Raw genomic sequence first — 19,719 nt, 5'->3', positions numbered from 1 at the left:
GACAGGATTAGAGATAAATTTCATTGGTAGACAACCCTCACATGAATGAATCACACTAGAGATGCCTGTGGAGAAATGGAAAAAAGGAAGTCCCTTGTTCCTGCTCTTCTCCTACCCTGTCCTTTACAACTCTGCTTTAGAGTTCCCAAAACGTGTTAAAATAAAGCATTAAAGAAACTAAGTTCAAAATTATTATTTCTATCAAGGGAAACAAACTTTCTCTTACATTCAGAAGCTGTTTAGGTTAAGGAGATTTATTCTGCTTCCAGATTGCAGAGTACACGACACAGAGCCCGAGGAATTTTCTATAATTGGACAGTACCATTTAAATGTCAACTTTGAGTGCACAACTAAACAAGAGTCACACCTAAAACATTGCTATTAAACAGCCAGTTGACATGTTCCCTTACAGCATTCTAACCAGCACAGAGGTAGTGTCAGGAAAGAACAAAAATAGAATAGCTCAACATGAGGAGTGACCGACAGGGTGGTGGAAGAATTCTCCTGTTGAAATTTCCCAAAGAATCTATCTTTTGCAATGCTGTTGTACAGAAATGCTTACCAGAAAATGTTAATGCCTGACAAGTACCCCACTGTAATAATGCTTGATAAACCACAGAGTCCCGTTGACCCCACACCCCCAACCACCTGAAAAAGCAGAAAACTCTTAGGAAAGTCAGCAACAAAAGATCACAAAGAAGGAACAATGAAAATCTAGCTAGCCTAAACCGGAAAATACTCATCAGATATATCAGGGAGAAAATGTTACTAAAAACATAAGCAGGAATTGGTCACAACTTAGGGATGCATTATAAAGATGTTTCCTAAGGCATTATTTTGTCAATGTGACCCTAGCAGTAAAACATGGACAGTTACTCTACAGCAAATTTTTTTTTTTTAAGTTTTTGGTTTGCTTTTTAGCTAATACAGCAAAAATTCTATCTGCCAATGCTATTGTGTTCTCCTACGAGGGCTTTCCTTAGAAGGAAGAATATTTATTTCCTTAGTGCAAATGGTTTTCAAAGCCAAGTCCTAGAATACCACACTTCCAACTGGAGTTGGAAAAGCTGCCGTGTGTTATCACCAGACTGAAGCCAATTTGCCATCGATGGAATGCAGTATCACAGCTGGGAAAATGCCTGGCGTGCTGCACAGCCTCTCAAAGATGCCTGAAAGGCTCACAGAGCCCCAGCTACTCCCACCTCAGACCCACCCCTACCCTCAGAGACATCCCAGGGCTCCCCCAGCTGTACCTGGGCTCCTTGGCATTCCCCTTTTCAGCCCTTTTCTGTCATTCTTCAAGGCTTGACCAGCATTTCTAAACCTTCTATTTTGCTTTTTCTCACACACACTCACTCCTTTTTCTTTTACTCCAAAGCACTCCAGCCTGAATCCCTGGAAGTTGGTTTGCCTCATGCAAAGCTTGTGACCTTAACAGAATCACACAGATCAATTCCCCAAAATTTATCTTAAATAACCAACACAATAATTCATTAATTACAGCAGGGTAAGACCAGATTGAAACTCCAAGACCACAGTTCTCAAAACAATTTGTCTAGTCACATTAGAGCTCTTCAAAGTGAAACACACCTCATTACCACCAAAATTATCATTCTGAAGTTCTATTTTAAAATTCTTTTTTTCTCTCCTTGTTTTAATCATCATTTGGACAAAATTCAAGGACTGGACTAAACCAGTTTATCCACAGAACACTACAAGACTGGAATCCTATCAGACCAAATTGGCAATTCACCTGCAAAGCAGAATTTGTGAATGGAATGTGTCCTATTCCCCCACACACACCTTAAGGGTTTCTTTGATGGCTGAAAGGACAAATGTCTAAACAGCTCCTAATGTAAAATTGTCTTGAGGTACATGAACAGCAGAAGAGAAGAAACACAAAGCCAGAGGTGCAACAAACACAACTTCAAGCTTCTTCTCGGTGAGTGTGAAACCCATCTTTAACATATTCTACTTAATTTTCAATACATTTTTTCATCCTACAAGCCAGAATTTCAGATTTTACAGGTATCAAGACACAGGACCTCCTATGGTTTAGATCCACAGTCCCCACTAAGTGTCCAGCACATACAAAATCCAAACAGAACCTGGAATGCACGGTGGCCCAGAAGCATGGGATTGCCTCCAGCTTGTCACCAAAGGCCTGGGCAGGGCATCCAGACACATCACCAAGCTCTAGGAGGAGCAGAGCAATTACAACACAGAGTTTTGTCAAGTGCAGCAGCGCCAGTTGCCCTCAGAGCCAGCCCCAGCAGAGCACCCTGTGATGAGGTTACCCATGCTGCTGGAAATGTCATCTTTCATGTTCAACATAAACCCCTTCTGTAGCTCCTGACAATACCCTGGCATTGTTTGCAACACGTAGGTTGTTGCACTGGCTAACACCCAATTCCAGTAATAATATTCTATCTACCTACAATCACCACAAGAAAATACTCATGCTCAGCCCTGACTGGTCCTGCAGCACAGCAGCAAGCTCCCGAGAGCTGCCACACTCCAGCAAGTTCTGTATCTCCCTGTGCAGTTACCTATCTGCACTGATCAGACACTTCTCTAGAACTCTAGAAACACCTTGAGATTACTGGGAATAAAGGAGCTCTTTTCATACAGCACAATTAGTCATATCAGCAGTGATAGCTATTTTGAGCAGCACCCATTAATCACTATCATTAGCAGGATTTCTGGTGTACCAGCATTCATTGTACCAAGAACAAGTCTTTTCCTATTACAGTACTACCACATAAACAAAAGCAGCAGCACAATTTCTCTTGACATAACCCTGTTTTGAGTAAGGCAAGTGTAAGCACTTAAAATGACTGTCAGTGTCAGATTTAAAGAAAAGCTTACTTAGGACAGAAAAATACAATTGTTTTGTTGCAAAGAAAAACTGGACGCCATTTGTATGCTGAGGCAGATGGAGTGTTGAAAAATAATAAATAGTGGGAAGAAGTGGGGAATAAAGATCTCAAGCTGGAGACAGCACACCCTCAGAAAAATAAGATGCCAGTGACCAAACCCAAGGTGACACCCAAGAAGCAGAAGAAACCCAGACTTCACTTTGACACGTTGGTAGCACACACTTGCCTTATCACATTTTATGAGGGATCATTTACCTGCTAGCCAAAATTCAGAGTCTCAGAACAGACTTTCAATTAGAAAAATATTCCCTGTACGCATTGTTTCCAGTTTCCTAAGCACCCTGAGTAACCCCTGATACAGAATGAGAGCAGCCTGCCTTACACCGACTGAGGGAGCAGCACCACGAGAGGCACGGAAAGAAAGCAGTGGCACTGAGCTGCTCCAGCCTGGCTTCTCCAAGCACCAGGAACACAAAACACACCTTCATCACAACCAGACATTAAATACTTAGAAAGGTCTGCTGGGAAGGAAAGAACAGAAAATACAGGAAGAAAGAAAAACCTTCTGCAAGTCTTGAACCTGGAAAACTTGGCATTCTTTACAGAAGGGTCCAGCTTTATCTTCTGTAAAAACATTGCCCAGTAGAAGACTCGAGCCAAGTGCAAAATCATGTTGGTACTCATGATGCACAAACAGCACCTGTGCACATACCAAAATGGGCCAACACTGCTGATCCCATGAGCTGCACACCAAAAGCTTCACGTGGCCAGGAGCCACACAACACATAGCACACACCTCAGAGAGGTGAGGGAAGGGGAGCTTCAGCCGACGGTGCCCACAGAAAACAAATACAGCTCCTCAAGGGCACCACTGCCTATTTGCCGACAGCACTGAGCTGAGGAAACAGAAACATCCAGCAACAATAGCCTGAAAATCCAGCAGCTGTAGATGAGAGATTGTCCAAGGCAGTTCCAGATGCAGTGCCATTTTGGGAGCCAAGCCTCAGCCCGTGCCAGCTGCATGTGCCTCCGAAGGAGCCACTCGGTAACACCAAGTTTACTGCAGCTACGCACCACTGAGGTATGGCCCTCGTCACAACACCCAGACATCTGTGCCTCTATAAAATCAGTAATGATAATAATAACGGCCAATTTATACCTCTGACAGGGTTTACAACCTCACATAAAACAAACAAATAAGACCTTCCAACTGCTTTCAAGTTCCTAAGCCGACATTCACCCGACAAATACATACCTCTACCATTTCCTCTCTGCTCAAACGAATAAAACCCCTCAAGCAGGCAGAAGCAAGGGAGCATTGATAAAGTTTTAAGCTACAGCCCAAAATGCGTTATCCTCTTCTGCTGGCAGCTACCATATGCACACAACATAAGGCTCGGCAACAACAAGCGGCACTCGCAGCTCGCATCAGGTGAACGATCTGTACGCAGCCCCTGCAGCGGCCGGGGACGCCGCTGCCCGCAGGCCCCGGCCCGGGGGGCGCGGAGCGGCCCGGGGGCCCCGAGCCCGGCCGGGCTTTGGGCGGCGCCGCTGCCGCGGTACCGGGGAGCTCCGGCCGGCGCCGCCCGGGAGAGGCCGCGCGGCGGGGCCGCCCCAGCGCCGGGGGCCGGCGGGGCCGGGCCGGGCGGGCGCCCCGGGTCACCGTGGAGCAGGAAGGTGCGCAGGAATTCCCGCAGGCGCAGTCCCGGCCCCGCCGTGCTGCCCGGGCTGCCCGCACACGGGTCACGGGGGGGCGGCCGCAGCCCCCGACACCGCCCCGGGCTGCCCCCGACACCGCCCCGGGCTGCCCCCGACACCGCCCCGGGCTGCCCCCGACACCGCCCCGGGCTGCCCCCGACACCGCCCCGGGCTGCCCCCGACACCGCGCCCGGCCCGGCCCGGCCCCGCCGGGGCACCGCGGCCACGGTCCCGGTGGGAACCGGCAGCGCCGCCTCGCCTCCCCCCGGCCAGGGCTCCCCCCGGCCCCAGCCCCCGCCGGCGCCTCCCGAGCGGCCCAGGGGCTGCCCCGGGCGCTGCCGCCCTCCGCGCCGCGTCCGCCCGGTGCCGCGGGCGCTGCCAGCCCGGTGCCCGCCCGGCCGGGCCCGCGGGCCGCGCTGCGGGGCTCGGGCGGGCGCGGGCGGGGCCGGGCCGGGCCGCGGGGCTCGGCGGGGTCGGCGCGGCGCTCACTCACCTGCCCGCGACAGCCCCGGGCCCCGCGCCGAGCGCTCCGGAAACGGCGGCGGCTCCGCCGGGGCCGGGGAGGGGCCGGCGAGGGGCGGGCGGAGCCGCGAGTGACAGCGGGAAGGGGCGGCGGGAGCGGCGGGCGGTGCCGGCCGCGGGCAGCAGAGCCGGGGGGACGGCGGGGTCGGCACCGGCACCGCGGGGTCCGGGCGGGGGGCGCGGAGAGCCCGGGACCGGCCCCGGGTGCGGGGCGAAGAGCCCGAGGGGCGGCCCAGCGGCACAAAAAGGGAGAGGGGGATGAATTAATCAGGGAATATTTTACATGAGCTTAAAATTGTGAGGGTTCTCACTGTGTTGTTCTGGGGTCAAATGCAGCGTCCCGATTCAGGAGAACTGTTCGAGGTGGAGATCGCCGGCGGCACCTGCAAAGTTCTCTATTCCTTTTCTGTCCAAAGTCACTTGCTGAACAAACTGCAGGGTTCAGCACCGGTGTTCAGTGCATTTATTTGGGAATTATGTAAAACGCACAAACATCATCCCAAACCGATCCCTTTGACATAATTGTCATGGTGCTACCGGCTTTAGGAATTGTTGAGAAATAGGCCTGGTCTAGGATGTGAGTTTAAACTGCTTTCATATTATTTCTCAGGCTTAATGCAGGCTTTACACAGAAAAATTTGCTGTAAAAAATGATGTATTTTCAAATCCTATTTCTACATAAAGAGTCTCTGTTAATCCTGTCTTCCTTAGTAAAAGGTGATTGCTTTTCATTTTTATGACTTATTTAGAATCTTACCTTCTAAATGGAATAAGCATTTAATGATGTACAGAAATGTCTAGTAAAGTTAGAAAATAAGGCAATGTGTAGTAGTAGGAGAGTAGTTAAAAACTGTTAAAATACATGTAAGCAAAATTTTTGCCTACAGGGCTCAGCATCCAATCATCTGGCTCTCATTCCCCCCCAAAAAACCCCAAACCCACACACTTGGCTATGATACTCATCAAGTGAAAATAACAGTAATTTCAGTGCTGCTAATCAGAAAACTCTGTGGGAAGAAGTGAAATTGTCAATTTATTGGACACCTTCTAGCCACAAGCTAGAAATAGTCCTCAAGTAGCGTCTGTGGGGAGCTGCCTGGGAGCAATCTGTGGCTTTGTTTCCTTCTCCAGAACAGATGGTTGCTGGCAGACCGGGCTCCTCATCAGTGCCTTCCCTCTGAACCCTTCTGATTCTTGTATGTCTACTAAGCATGCCTCTTCCTAGTAAATTTAGTCCTCAAATTAAGAGATACCTGGGAAATACTTGGAAAGACACAAGGGAACAGAAGGCTGTCATATTGTTGGTTCCTTCAAGAGAGAGAGAGAGAGAGAGGTGTTGAGTATTCTTTGTACTGGAAGAGTACAATAAAGGGCTGGAGATGGTAAATTTTTTACCTTTTTTTTTCTGCTTTTAACTAAATGGTCGCTGAGACATTGATTTTGGAAAAAAAAGATAGACAGACTGATGAGGTTTCAACAAGGTTTTGTTTGGAAGAAGGTATAGCTATGAAGTGGAAAAACAGAGTGTAAAGGGAGTCAAAAGAAGCTGAAGAGGAAGGGAAAGACAAAATAAAGTACTGGGATGAATTTTCCTTCCTTCCAGGACAGATATTGAGGCAAGACCTAAAAGTAATCTAAACCCCCCCCCCCCCCCCCCCAAAATTCCTCGTTTTCTTGGTTTAGTGTTGTTTTGCTTTTGGATTTTTTTCAGGGATGAGGAGGAAGATATTAACACACACAAACAGAGATGTATTTTTAGGGATGCTCCTATTTCCTGGCCATGGGGAGCAGGGGGAGCAGGGTGGCCCCCCTGGGGCTGGGTCAGGCTGGGCAGAGCCAAGCCTGCAGCAGGAGAACACAGCCCCGGAGCTGCCTCTCCTCTCCCTCTCCTTCTCCCTCTCCTTCTCCCTCTCCCTCTCCCTCTCCTCTCCTCTTGTGTTCTTTCTCACTATCTGCAGGTATCCAAACCTGCTCCTATTTTGTTATCCTACTGGTTTAATTGTATTCAGTGGAGTGTGCAGAAAGTGGTTCTGTCAACACTAACAGTGGAGTTACACACAAATAGAATATTTTTTATTCTGACTCCCTGGATATATTTACATATTCTTATATGTAGATAAGGTGGTTGGTTTTTTGTTTTTGTTTTTTTTTTTTTTTACAGTGCTGTATAACATCTTTTAGCATATAACTATCTCTAATGAGCAGATATTTCATTTGAAATTTACTGCAGATTAAATTTATAGATTGAGAGCATAAAGGCACAAAGGACTTGTAAGAATTGTAGCCTCAAAGTTAATATGTCTTACCAGATGGCAGGAATTTTAGACAGACTGTGAAATAAATAGGAAGTTCACACTTCCTGATATACACAGGGCATGAAAAGATGCAATTCAACAGAGTGTGTAATAACCAATGAAGAATAAAGAAGAAACTCTCAAGGGCTAGAAAATATGTGGTGTAGGTGTCTATTGTGACATTGTACATTAAAATTATTTTTCTGAGGTCTTACAATGCAATATTTAAAATGAGTAGTCTATTTTTAAATTTTTGTGAATTCTATTTGAAAGATGGTAGTATGATTAACTATTTAGTAAAGTCCTATGTAGATCAGCATAGAATAATGTATTCAGTTATGTTTTCTCCGTTGATGTTACATATAAGAGAAGAGTGCTTTCCAAGACCTCCCTTGATTTGGAAGGGAAGGAAATCAGTGCACAGTTTAAACAAAAAAATGTAACAATGTTTTTTAAAAAAAGAGGAAATCAGCTTTGAAATGTATTATGAATACAACTCAGTGTGATGGGCTGTAGGAGGAAGAAATCATCAGCTTGGGAAAAGAGCAGCACTGGCACAATGGCCATGTGCAGATGTTAATAAGGATATGCCTATCAGCAAGGTGTGGGATAAGATTAGGAGGATGAACGTTAGTAATATAATCCCCAAAGAGTGTGTTAAAGGAAAAACCTAATTCACGAGAGGTTGTTTCTGTTAACCAGATGGAGATGTGTTTAGGAAAAGGAAATGTGGGGAAAACCAGGGTGATTTTGGAAAACAGACTTGACCACTAATGTCCTATTGTATCAGCAGTGATTTTCCCTTTGTGGTTGGCAATTCCTGTGGAGCTGCAGTGAGAGCATGTTGGAGTGCAGGATGAGCAGAGCAGTGTTCCCTGGTGTTGGGGCTGTGTGTGCAGGTGGAGCTGAGCAGCAGTGAGCACGCAGCTCTGGCTGGGGCTGTGTTGCACAGTCTGTACAGTGTGTCACAGCCCTCGTGGCCACAGCCTGACCCACTCCTGCTGCCTGGATGTTTGACAATGCAGGCATACATGTAGGCAAATCGGCCTTCTAAAAATACATTTCACAAATCATCCATTCCAGCTGTCAGGCTGAGAGCAGTCCTTTTGTCCCGCAGCCCCGGACAACGAAAATCCCATTTCAGACAAATGAAATTTAGTCCTTTTCTGCCTGCCAGGAAAGCTGCTGACCTGTGCTTTGTGCCCTCAGTGCTCTGCCCACCATTGTGTCCAACCTGAGGCTCAGCACACACTTGGCCTCCTGCCCAGGCCTCAGTCTCATCTGGAAACACTGAGCATGGCTGGCTATAAATGGCCACCTAAAAATAAAAAGCGGGACAATCACCTTTTCTTGTCAGACAAATCAAAGTCCAGGTCACCTTAAAAAATGCTAGGCTGCAAGCCATACTGGTTATAGGGAAAATAAATAAGTACATGAAGTACATAAACCTCTGAATCCTGCATGGGTCAGTCCAGTTGTGATCGAACTGAACGGAGGCCGCTGACTTCAGCTGACACTGGATGTGTCCCATGACCTTCTGGTTTATATATTTAGATTCCCCATACTAATCTTCTCTTCCACAGGTCTGATGTCATCACCATTATTATAAGCAGAACTTGTGACTTGATTGACAGCAAACAACCTTTCCAAAAAGTAGCCAAGGAGTAAGAATGTTTTGTCAGAGTGACACATGATCATGACTGCCTGCAGTCCATTTTTGTTTACAGGCAGTGGAAAAATTTCAGATATTTATAAGGTCAGTGTCCCCAGTCCAGAGAAGAAGGAGATGTGTTTGGTTTTAAATTGTTGTTCTGCTTACAAAATTGACTTCCAGTTGGGCTTGAATGAAGGACTAGGCTCTGAGGTAAATCCTTTGCCTGCTGCAGCCTGGAATGGGCTGCTCCCAACTGCACACACAAAGGGGTCACTGGCATGCCATATTTTTGCTTTAGGAAGTCAAATACTTAAACATATGCATAATTCTTTTTGACTGTCTGGTGATTCAGATGTCTGGGATCCTTGTTTCATTTTTCTTGTTTTTTTGAAGACTTTCACAAAAAGGAATCAGCTTGCAAAACCACAAAAATGTACTTCTCAGGCAGCTGCGGTAAAATATTTTGCATGGCCATCTCAATACTGGAGAAATCTTTATATTTAAAAAATCATTCTGATGATTAGCAAATGAACATGAATTCATTATCAGTAAGGCATTAGCAGTTGCCTTAGAACCATTCAAGGTATGCTGCAAACACAGAGGAGCTGAGAGAATATTTGTGAGACAGAGTGTTGACATTCAGTCATACTAGAACTTAGAATATTGTTTTAAAGCAGATATGCTGCAAATGTGGGAATGAGAACTAGACTGGTTTTTTTTTCTACTTAATTTGGCATTTAAGTATATGGCACAATAGGGTCTGACAAAAAGTAAAATGTAAATCTATATAACTAACTCCACTTATTAAGAGGGTGTTAAGGACTTGTAATATTACAGAGTCTAAATACTATTTAGGAAGAAGTGAAACAAAATTTAGAATTAATTCTAGAACATTTATAAACAGGTATAGAAAATAGTGTCCTACTACTGAATGTTAGAAATTAGAGTCTGACCACCAAATGATGTTCCATTTGTTTGACCTCCTTCAACTGATTCCATTAAAGTGTTGTATATGTTTCAGATAACAAAATTTGACTTTTTTAGTAAGTATCTTATATTGGATATAAAATTGTTATTTTAACAGTCTATACTAAACATTTTACCGTACAAATGGTAAATTTTATTTAATTTATGTTAATATAAATACACAAAATTAATACATGTTTTATAAATACATATAAATATTTAAAGTGGTCTAGAAAGAAGCTTAAAAAGATAGATTTAAATCATTTCCATGTGGTAATTCCTGTAACATGGGATTGTTGCAGGGGGACTGGATAGGGGCCCACGTGCTATTGCATTCACTTAGTTTTTGTCAGGGCACTGTAACAAAGGCAACTGAATTTCAGCTGCCTTAGTGGTACTGTTATTACCTTTTGCCTATACAGATTTTTATTGTGGAAGACTGCCAGATAAGGAGTAATTTTGTAATTGAGAACGTAGAGTTGTGAAAGTAGTTTGAACAGAAGGGTAAAAGGGAAGCATATAAGTTAATATCTTATGGATGAAATTTTGCTGAATTACTTGATAACGCAGAGAAAAGTGTAGTAGATCTACATATGTTTGTCATATGTTGCTTCAGTAGATTCTTCATTAATTACTGAAATGCTCAGTGTTTCACTGTGTATCACATGTCTGAGAGTGGGGTGTGAGTACACTCCTTACAGCAAGGCAGGAATCCACTGCCAGGAACCGCCTGTGAGACTGACCCAACCAACCCTGCTGTACCCACCATGCAGAGCCTCTTTGGGGTGCCCTATCCAAACCAGGCCGGGTCTCCTGGTGACATCCTGAAATGGGAGATGCCCATCAGCTCCTCTTTGGCCATGACAGAGCTTTGGCTTGAGAAGATATTCAGGATGTTGACAGAGAGGAGTGGGACTCATCTACTAAAACCTAGCAATGCAGGCTTGTCTGTTCTCCATGGGAGAGTGCAGCCCTCCGTGCTCGACTGGCTGAGGACCATTTTCCTCTGGCTCCAACAGGAAAACCAGCATAGGTGACCTCCCTGGCACCAGCACAGGTGCCCTCACTGCTGGTTTCAGGTTCCTGATTTGTTTAGTCAGCTTTCAATGCCTTCATACTTTCTCAGTAACTGCTGCCAAGGCTGTACATGGTTTGTTTGTATCATCAGGCTCTGCGGGGCCGGGCTCTCCTGCCCACATCTGATACCAGGTTTGAGCAGCTTGCTCCCCTATCACTAAACTAAAGTTGATGATACAGTGCCCAGTCATTTTTTTGTTTGCTTGCTTGCTCTTTAAGCTTTCTCAGCAAAAATGGTACCCAACAGGCTGTGTTATCAGGTGCAGCTATCCTGCACTGCTGGACACATGCCAGGGATGCCGAAGCAGATGTCACAGGGATTATGGTTCACTCTGCTGTTGTCTTCTTCACAGTCCAGAAATTCCACAGTTGAAAATTAAGGGCTACCAGAAGTTGTTTCTCTGGCATCCCACAGAACTGAGATCTTTCAGCTGCACCAGGCAGAGAGATGCCCTTGATGTCTGAATGATGCTTAATGGTGCTCTCTGCATCCCTTGTCTCAATTTCTGTGCCCTCCTTGTTTCAAGAGGCACCTACAAACCTCTCTGTTGTTGCTGGGCTCCAAAGGCCACAATTCATCTGTCGATACAAATTGTGTGTAGCTTTGCTGAAATTGATAATTGTGGTTCCCAGCTCTTTTGCATGATGTCTAATCAATTGCAGTATTGTAAAAGAAGGTAGATCAAGCTACCAAGTCTGTATCAGACTATCAGATCACAGTTGTGCCTGGTGTGAGAGGCAGGAAACAAACCATCAGTCCCACCAGAAGTGCACATATGAATTATGCAACTCTTGTGTGAGTTGTCACATCTGTGAGCACAGGGACCATGAGACAGCAGCCCTGTGGTAGTAACTGACAGCTGAGGGAAGGAAGATCTTCCTTTGTGTGTGCTCTGCTAAATAATTCAAAGACAAGATAAACAGCACCTATAGATGCATCTTTTCTTCATTTCACAGTAATGGGTGAATACTCTAAGTCAAATATGTGCATTTCAGATCCTTTTAGGCACCCATCAAGCCACCAGTTACTAAAAGATAAGGGAGATAAGACAAATTCTATACACCAGTTGTTTTCTGTTGTTGAGTTTTGCATATGTTAGTTTTTCTTTCAGAATTCCAAGAGTAAGGAAATTATATCATATAATTCTTGCAAAGTTAACCTTGGATAGTGGTATTGAGTGTCAACAGACTGTATTCACATCTCAAGGATCATTGTAATTCCAGGAGCTGGGAGATGAGAAGGCAATAAATAATAGGATACAGGGTAAGCTCTTCTTCCTTTTGAATGGGAAAATATTTCAGCCATGGTGATGCAGTTGACAAACGTTTGGTTTAGCATAAAAGGAGCAGAAAAGAGATTGAAATATATAGTCATATAGGAAATAAAAAACCTAATCAATAAGTAGTCACAAAAGCAGTGAAAAACTTCTCCTAGAGTGTTCTTAAATTAAAATGTAGAACATGCACATGTATCCTCCAATCTGGTCAATATTGTTTCTAGAGAATAAAAAATCTGTAGATTTGTTGGGGGAACACAATTTGCCATTTCCTGGAATAATTGCCCACAAACATGAGCTTGACCCCTGTGTTAAACTAATGAACTCTTGCCTGTGTATGGAGGGTGATCCCAGGGATGGATGGTTACAGAAAAGTCAGATTTGGATATTAGACACACATGTCCCTAGCAGAAGTTGTGGTTTTCTCCTCATGTGGATTAAAAACCCACTGACAATCTTCAGAGTTGCTAATTTAGGCCTTTCTGATTGCAAGTTCCAGGCAACTCCATGTTTTGCTTCATAGGACTATTCTAGGAATGGTGGTTTCCTGAGAAAAACAAGCTCATAAGGCTTTGGAACTCTCTCTCTCTCATGGTTTCTGTGCCTGCAGAATTGGCAAACCAGCACAGAACATAATAAGAATGAAGTTCAATCTGCAGTGGTTTTACACCCTATGTTTTTAAGAGTCTGCAATCATTTTTCTGAAAACACATGAACAGAAATCTTTGTAAAGCTCTTTCCTCCATCTGTACAATGGTATACAAGTAATTTGGGGACTTTCAGTCATAACTATAGTAGCACTAGCAAAAGCTTGTTAGCTTCAGTCATGTTTTTTCTTGTTAATTTTAAAAACTGTGGTGCTGCTCTTCCAGTGAGATCCATTTGCACATAGGTCTCATTGAAGGCCCAGGACCTGCATTTAATATGATTCTATTCTGTATCTAATCACACTCCCATTTTACAGAAAATGAAGGTGGGAAGTTGGTTCAAGGTCAGCAATTTATTTATTAATAATAACATTTGTAAATATCCTAAAAATCGAATTCAATAGGAATTTGAACACCTCAAAAATGCAAAGATCTGGAGAGTTTATCCCCTGAAAAATTGGATGATATCATGAATGATGAGGTATAAAATTGTGTCTGTAATTTAAGAACCTGCAGCTATTTGCAGTGTAGTGATTTTTGCCCCCTGTTTGACCATACCTTTTAAATTCAAGTGTCTGATAATACAGACAAGCAAAATCAAACAGGTAGGTAGTTCAAACAGAATCTGTAGAAAGGACAGCAGTAACATATAGGTCTTTTTGAAAATATTCAGTCTATAGAACTGGGATTTTAAAGAGTGAGACTGGCAAAAGAATCAGGCTCATCTGATATGCAGAGGAAAAAAATGTCAACCTGAGGGTAGCATCTTCTAGAACAAAATCTACATTTCCAGAGAACTTCCTTGAACTGAAACAAGCTGCAAGATGAGCTCATTTCTTAAAATATTAATAGTAAACTTGGGTGAGACATTCTTATTATGCTTTCACTGATGCAAATTCATCAAATTGCAATGATAATAAATCTTGAGAGATTAAGTTTATAACAGAATATCAGATGGTTGTTTCTGGATTTTCTAAGACCCTGAGATTGGTTTGGCATGCAGCTGAACCATCATTTATCTTTGCTGACAGCCCGGTTTTCATTCCCAGCCTTTGTGCTGCTGTGCACCAAATGACACTGTCCAGTTGGGGGTATTTTTAGTCTGCTCTGTAGCAGATGCAGGCTGGCACATCCCTGCTTCCCCAGTGATGTGGGTCACATTCCCAGCAGGAGCCACACCAAGAGAGGAGGAAGGAAACCACTTGCAGAAATGGGAGTGGTGCAAAGCCCAAGCCTCAGAGCTCTGCTTTAGTGGGTCAGCAGCCAAGAACTGCGTGTGAGTAGTGCTTTAAAGCTGTCTTTGCTTCCCTTCAGGGACTCCACTTGCAATTGAAATATCACACATGGGGAGTTTGCCAGAGCTTTGAATTAATATGCACATGACCAGAACAGTTAAAGTCACCTCCTGTTTGGTGCTGAGAATTCCTCATCCTCAGATGTGTATTCTATCACTGCAGCAGTGAGGGACGTTTGGAGTAGTGAGTGTAGAATAAGGAATATATTCCAAGAGTTTAGTTGTGCTGCCTTTTAAATGTGCATATTTAAATTTAAATGTTAAATTTAGCTGCGGAGATCAGGCCCTATGACTGCAAAAAAATTATTTTTCTAGAAACCAAAGTAACTGAAATGTCTGTATTAAAGCATTTCCATTGAGAAAAATACCTCTAATCTGGAAAGATGTAGCATTTAATCTCAATAGCATGTTTTAAGACCTTTACTCTCTATTGTATAGTATATGTGCAAAATCAGTACAATGTGTAATATGTATATAATTATGCATAATTATTATGATTAATATTTAATTAATGCTAGCACAACAAATAGTAAATATAAAAATTACTTCAAAAAGTAATAGTTATAGGAACTGATGTAATTCAATTAACAACAGAATTCCCCATTGTTTTCAGCAGGACCCCACTTCCCTGGCTGATGGAGTCACCTTATGAAAATGAGACCAGGACAGCTGGATCACAGACCTGCAAACCAGGCTTGGGCAAGGTGAACTTGTGAATGTGCACTTTTACTGTGAATGTAGGCTAAAAGTACACGTATTTTAACAACTTTGCTACCCTTCTGAATGAAAAAAGATCTGCTTGCTTTCTTTTTAGATGAGTCCTTCTCCTGCAGGTTTGTCTCGTTCTTGTGTCACCACTAATGCACTTAGGACTCAATAAGCTCCATGGCTGTTGCATCATGAGCAGAATTATTGCTTGCACTTCCTGAATTTATCTTCATTTTCATATTGAAGTCAGCAATAGTACCTTTTAATATTAAATGGGCCAGGCTGACAGCTAGTAAATTGAAACTGCAAAGGAAATGTGATATAAAAATCAGAGGAGTCACCATTTCTTTTCTCCCAAACACTTGAAATAAGAGTAAAAATCTTATTTCAGCTTCGCTGCTTGTAAAGGAGAAGAAACACTGGAGGTTGGAAGAGAAGAAGTTTCTGTGTGGTGTCTAAAAACACCTCAGAAGGAGCTTACCTGTCACGAGCCCCCAAGCTGATACAAACGGGAGCAGGCTCCGGGTACTAAAGTGATTTCAGATTTATCATAATAAAGAGAAAGGCCTGAAGCCAGGGGGCCCGGGCCGGGCAGGAGCGTTCCCTCAGGGATGGAGCAGCGCCGGCGCTGGGGCCGCTCAGCAGCGATGGCCCCGATGCTCCAGGGGGAATAGCACAGCTTCCCTGGGTCAGATGCCCCCTTTTTAAGCTGTTTTTTGTCCCTCTGGATTGGTTTCTGTTGGGATCCTTCATTTGCAGGAAGGCTTAAGGCGCTTGATTGGGCCATGACATTTCTGTCCAGGCTGGCTCGTGGGGCACTTTACTGAGGTGTGTTATGGTACCCTGAGTACCGTATTTCCTATAACTGCCCTTTAACCCCTTTTACAATATAACAACCAAACTAACAGTGCGTGCTTAACGATTATCAACTATTTTACCACAGTTTCTCATCTATTTTTAACAATTGACAGGGGTTTCACAGCGCCGCTCTCTGCCTGCAGAGCTCCCGAGAGCGGGCACAGCCCCGGGGTGCTCGGAGCCGGCCCTGGCAGGGCATGAGCATCACACTCAGCCCTTGGAAGGGTTCTGGTCCCTCTGGGTGCCACTGAGTCCCTCTGGGTGCCACTGAGTCCCTCTGAGTGCCACCGAGGGAACCCCGGCCAGCCCCCACACCGTGCACAGCGGGATGGGGGCGCCCTCCCGTGCCCCGGGGGTATGGAGGGCAGCCAGGCTGATCCCGGGGGTACAGAAGGACAGAAGGACAGCCAGGCTGATCCCGGGGGTACAGAGGGCAGCCAGGCTGATCCCAGGGGGACAGAAGGACAGAAGGACAGCCAGGCTGATCCCGGGGGTACAGAAGGACAGAAGGACAGCCAGGCTGATCACCTGCAGCAGAGGAGACGCTGGAACAAGGGCGGAGGATGAAGGGGCTGGCTCTTAGCAGGGGTTAATCCAAGGTTTATTTCAGGAGCTCCGGGGAGCCCCTAGAACCTCAGGGGGCTCCTGCTGAGAGCCCCGGGTGAAGTGCAAACCTAAAGCAGGTAACATTTACTGATCAATAAACAGCCCTAAGGGATGGATACTGGGGAATGGACATTTAGGACAGCGTGTGGGGTAACACTTAGGGGGTTGACCCCTGGCCTCTGGCTGATCACTCAACGTCCTGGACCGAAAGTTCTAGATGGAGGGGATGGGATGCTGAGTGACTGACAGACTGACAGGGTGGGGATTTGGGGATGATCTCAGCAAAGGAAAGGGATTACACAGGTAGAGGGAGGGGATACCATTTGGGGAAAATAAGGGGATACAAAGACGAAACCATTATAAAACATAAAACCACACTGCAACAAGAAGGGGCATTCCCACCGAGCTGGGCACCATCTCGCTGGGAAAGCTGGCACCGTGCGCTCAGCCCCATGTGGCACTCGGGGAACTCCTGGAGCTCTGTGGTGGTTTTTTTGCCAGGTTTTTATGGAAAAGGGAAGCACTCGGCAGTCCCCATGTGCTGCAGTGTCACCTGCAGGGGCTGGCTCGGCTGTCCCAGTCACCGGGGTCGTGGCGCTTTCAGCCGGGCTCCTCTGGCCACAGCTGTGAATTGACAGGGGAATTTTAGCCTTTGGTCACACATACATACCTGAAGGGAGTTTGTGCTGCTCAAATAAGTGTTATTGACCACTACTGAAAGCTCTGCCTTCTGTAGCAGTGTTATTGAAAATTCGTGGGTGTATGCTTATTATTTAAAAGAGTGCCCTTACTTTCTGATATAATGGTAAATTATAAATTTTTATAATGGTAAATTATAAACTAATTTCCTACTCAATGGTTAAAATCCATTTTGCAAAGAGGAACTGTACCCAAAATGAATGTATTCCTGGGCTACCAAAACAGATTTCTATCTGGTAGCCAGTATTTGTTTCATCTAACAAAAAATAGCAGTCTTTGTTAGAAAAAATGTCTTTTTAGAAACTCTATTACTTGGTAGCTTTAGCAAAACAATAATTAACTGAAGAGATTTTATTCTGTGCTAATAGAAGTGATTTATTGCCACGCTCAGGACAAGCATCTCATAAAATAACTCTTCCAACTTTCTCAAGTGTAGGATTCTACTGCTGGGTTTGCCTCCCATGATCATACTAACAGTGGTACCTGTGCTCCTCCCCCAGGAATACAGGGTTTAACTACACATGCATCTTAGCAGAGATGAGACCCAAATGTGGCAAAAAGGAAATTGCTCTCATCTTACAGAGCTTGATTAAAGCTTTAGGCATAGAGCTTTTTAAATGACAAATGCTCAATGAAATAATATTATGTCTTTATACTCCAGAGCACTATTAATCTGAGGTTCTAGGACTTTGAGAAATGTTAATTAACTCATTACCATTCACATAAAGTGTTACCATTACATTCATTTTGTGGGCTGATAACCAAAGCATGGAATTATTATATTTTTCAGAAAGAATGAGATTGGGATTCTCTTCCATGTGTGTTCCCTATCAGGTATTTACAGAGATTTAACTGTTTATGCAGTACTGAACTCCATGGATCTTCAATCAAGTCACCCCAAAAGGAACAGCAACAATTTTGGGAGAGATGGAACAACTTCAGCAGAACCCAAAGAAGGATGTTTCTGCAGCCTTAAGCTTTGTGTTGGGTATTTGGGAGCCCAGATCTGATAGCTAAGAAGTTGCATGCTCTGGGAAATAACAGAGACACTTTTGGCTGTTCTGCAGAAATGTAAAGGTTTGCATCACTTTAAGCAATTTTTTTTCCCCAGGAAGCTGCCTGCTCTTATAATTCAGGATAAATAATATGCAAATTAGGAAGCCACTGTTTGGTCCATTGAATTGCATCTCAGGCTTGCTGCAACCTGTTTGTGGTTTCAGTATAATGAAAGAACAGGATCACTGCAAAACACACCACAGAAATGTTGTGCAGTGTGGGTACAGAATTTGTTCACCTGGTGCACACACAGCCTCGTGCTTTGTTTCCAATGGAAGCCACCTGCAGATAATTTGGGGGAGAGATGTAGAAGCCCCATAGGCAAAGAATAATCTGCTGTATGCATTAGACCTCAGCCTTAAATCTGTTTGTATGGGAAAAACATGAAGTATGACATTTTCATATACTTCCCACAAGTTTCAGTCCAAGAAATGACTGCTTTCCAGTCCCACAGGTAAAAATTTAGCCTCTGAAATTCTTCTGAATCTTGTGAACCTGTTGGTCTCAATGATTTTTCTTAAGAATTAGTTTTGTAATATAATTACATGTTTATGTTATTATTGTTAATTTTTTTAATTTCACAACAAATTTTGCTTTGTTTCCTGTTACAAGAAAGCAAGGACTGAGGTTCAAGATCTACTTTTTCTGTAATGTGCTGCATTTTTTATGGTGGATTTTTTTGTTTGTTTGGGGTTTTTTGATTGGTTTTTTGGTTTTTTTTGTTTGTTTGTTTGGTTGGTTGGTTGGTTGGTTGGTTGGTTTTTTTTTAAATCAAGGTCTTTCATGCCTGATTCATTTTTAGGGTAAAAACCAAACATCTTTCACTTTGCCTTTTCCCTTGCCCAGGTCATTCTTCTCATCCTTTTATTAATTTCACCTATCCCTGAGGTATCCTTTATTGAGGTTGCTGCCACTCATAATCTTACACTTCCTTCCATATAAAAGTACTGATTTATCTAACATTCTTCAACTTCTTAATTATCATTTTTTATGCACACCAATATTTTCTTCACTTGTTTTGACCACAGCTAAACATGACCTCAGTCTGCTCTCTAAGTAGGGACCATTTATAAGAATTAATCACACAAGTAACTTATCTTCTTCCCTTCCATAGCTCAATGCTTTGTACTTAACAAATTTGAGTTTTGTGTGCCATCAGCCTGCCCAGGTGATGCTACTCAGCTGGGTCTTTTGAAATTCTTTCTAGGCCTCTCTAACCCTCACATAAATAACCTCTCATCTACAGATGATGCTGCTCCCTTGTCAAATTTAGCTCTTTTCTAAATCAGTGATAAATATGCTAAATCACAGAGAGCTATTATTTTATTTAGTACAATTGCTAGTATAATTCCAATATAAAAAATCTCTAGTTTGACAATTTTATGTCTCTGAAAGTTAGCCTGTTTTCTACCTGTGTTTTACTCTTCAGTAGCCATTACCTTTATTAGAATGGCAAGTCATTAAAACATGGTGGTTTAAAGCTC

The 19,719-nt window shown here is 43.8% G+C and overlaps 1 protein-coding gene across 1 annotated transcript in view; it reads right to left on the bottom strand.

The window, feature by feature from the left end:
- GARRE1 (granule associated Rac and RHOG effector 1) overlaps positions 1-5,141 on the bottom strand; it is a 63,192-nt gene extending 58,051 nt beyond the window's left edge. Inside the window, exon 1 of the mRNA XM_066557267.1 lies at positions 5,071-5,141. The gene's annotated coding sequence lies outside the window, so the exon portion shown is untranslated. The remainder of the gene's footprint in view (positions 1-5,070) is intronic.
- Positions 5,142-19,719: the final 14,578 nt, after the last annotated feature.

Source organism: Molothrus aeneus, chromosome 11, assembly GCF_037042795.1.
Source record: "Molothrus aeneus isolate 106 chromosome 11, BPBGC_Maene_1.0, whole genome shotgun sequence".
Taxonomy (NCBI): domain Eukaryota; kingdom Metazoa; phylum Chordata; class Aves; order Passeriformes; family Icteridae; genus Molothrus; species Molothrus aeneus.
This window is presented reverse-complemented; position numbering and strand designations above follow the sequence as displayed.